The sequence below is a fragment of the Perissodus microlepis genome, chromosome 14 (assembly GCF_051167445.1).
Source record: "Perissodus microlepis isolate ML-2025 ecotype Zambia chromosome 14, ASM5116744v1, whole genome shotgun sequence".
Lineage (NCBI taxonomy): Eukaryota > Metazoa > Chordata > Actinopteri > Cichliformes > Cichlidae > Perissodus > Perissodus microlepis.
Genome location: NC_140474.1, coordinates 30037558 through 30039745, shown reverse-complemented (window position 1 = coordinate 30039745; position 2188 = coordinate 30037558). Strand labels below are relative to the sequence as shown.

General features: G+C 36.4%; 1 long non-coding RNA gene across 1 annotated transcript; it reads right to left on the bottom strand.

Moving 5' to 3' along the window:
* Nucleotides 1–295: 295 nt before the first annotated feature.
* On the bottom strand, nucleotides 296–1287 carry LOC146374171 (uncharacterized). The gene is made up of 3 exons (XR_014802204.1): nucleotides 1198–1287; nucleotides 911–943; nucleotides 296–488 (listed from the first exon to the last, which is right to left on the bottom strand). It is a non-coding gene; the product is annotated as an uncharacterized LOC146374171 (long non-coding RNA).
* Between the last annotated feature and the right edge of the window lie 901 nt (nucleotides 1288–2188).

Here is a 2188-nt window from a genome sequence, read left to right as displayed (position 1 = left end):
ACATAAAGACTGTGCATCATTTTAAGATGAAAAAATGCAATATGGGGTCAACCAGAGGATTAATAATCAAAACTAAGGGATTCTGATATTAATGCTGCACCGCCTCGAATCTCACTATAAGTTACATCTGTTGAACTGACTTCTTGCTAGCATTTCCAAGGAAGTCAAGATGAAAAAAATGAAACCTAAAAACAGAGGGTCCAATACATTTAACAGGAATTTGTCAAAAAGAACAACAAAAGTACTGACTGTTAATGTTTTACTTTTGACCCTGTAACTCAGTTATTAGTTTGAAGCTAAACTTTTGTATGTCTTCATAAAATACTGTAAAGCTTTTGACTCTTAGGGAGTCAGGAGCTACATGACAGATGTTATTTTGAATGACTTGGATATTTGCTGTTTACCAACCGTGAGTCTGCACAACAGAAATATTGTTCTCAAACACATTAAAATACACAAGTGAAAGATGATATCTGTAATGCATAAAACTGTAAGCAAAGCAAAACAGTTTATGTGAAAAACTGTAAAATATAATTTCAGAGTTCTTTTTACATTTCATAAGAGAAAAATCCTTGTAGGAGTAAATGTATCCAAGCTTCTGACAGATGTTTAACTTATTGTTGTTTACTTACTGTAGTGCACAATAAATAATCAAAAACACAGGATTATTCTGCAACGCTTCATTACTCATTAATGTTACAAATGTTGAAAGGTAAAAGTGTTCAATAAAATCCTAAATATTGCAAAATGCTGTAAGAACTCAGTTCTTCTTTCGCTGCTTTAGGACACATCCCATTATATTGACTACTGTACACACACTACTTAATATTTAAGATACAAAAAATACTGGCTTCTGTGCATGCATCTGCAGTGAAGGTGTGTGTTGTTTTGCCATGCAGCTTTTACTTACTTAGGCGCAATCAAGCACTCTTCTTCATTTTGTCTACCATGAAGTCGAGCCAAAAAAACAAGAAAAGAAAAACGATTTTTCTGGTATCTGAAGTATAACAGTTCCCTGAACTATCTCTGATAGTGTCCTCATCGTGATAATATTCCCTTTATTTATGATTAGTAATCTTTATCTTCAGAGGTGTGGGTGACAGTTTTAGTTTTTGCTTTAAAAAACAAAAAACAACAAAAACTCAAAACAAAATCTTGAAATATATATATTCTATATACATATATAGAGATGCTCACTCCTGATTGGACACTGAGCTGCACCACCTTCTCCTTCACTCCTCCACCTTGCTGTCCTCTGTGCTCTCTCTCCTCCATCTCCAGGGAACAAATCAGTCTGAGCACCAAACCTGTGGACTGTTAGTCTGCAGATAAGAAGGAAAACACACAGAATTCTCATGTTTGTCATATTTATTATAGTATATTAGTTTACCAGTCCAACAGATTTATGTTCCCAAATGGATCATTACAGCTTTTGCCACACTGGTCCACTTGATTGTCAAAGTGTATTAGCTCTTTATTATTTCTTTCTTTTCTTTACTTTGAAATTATTACAATCAGAACGGACAGGACTGGGGGATGGGAAAGAGAAAGATGAAGAAAAGAGAAGTTGGGAAGATGCTCAACAGAAGGAGATGCAAAGCAAAAAATAGGAGAAGAGAGACACAGAGAGAGAAGACACTAAAAATCTGTTTGATCACCTGCTGGGAAAATAAAAACAAGCCAAAAAAAGGGAAATAACACAGTAGCGAAACCACAGCAAAAACCAACATAAGCACAAGTTATAGTAAATAATAAATATCTCTACATCCCGGAAGGGGCCTGATCGAGCCACAGGGGCCACCAGGAGTGAGCCAGTACATACCCACACCCAGCTTCTCCTCTCAGCCCTTCTGCCCAAGATGGCGAACAGAGAAAAGGGGTGTGAAGACCCCATAACTCACTCCGCCCACTCATTTGTGATGTTGCTGTCTGCTGTTCTAAAGTCCATTTAAAACATGGGAGGGGTCTACTACTACTACTACTACTACTGTTACTGCTACTAACACTACTACCAATAATAATAATACATTTACTTTAAAAGCGCCTTTCAAGACACTCAAGGACACTTAACAAAAGAATAAAACAAAAAGTAGAATAATGACAAATGGTAAATGGCCTGTACTTGTATAGCGCTTTACTTAGTCCCTAAGGACCCCAAAGCACATTACACTACATTCAGTCAGCCACC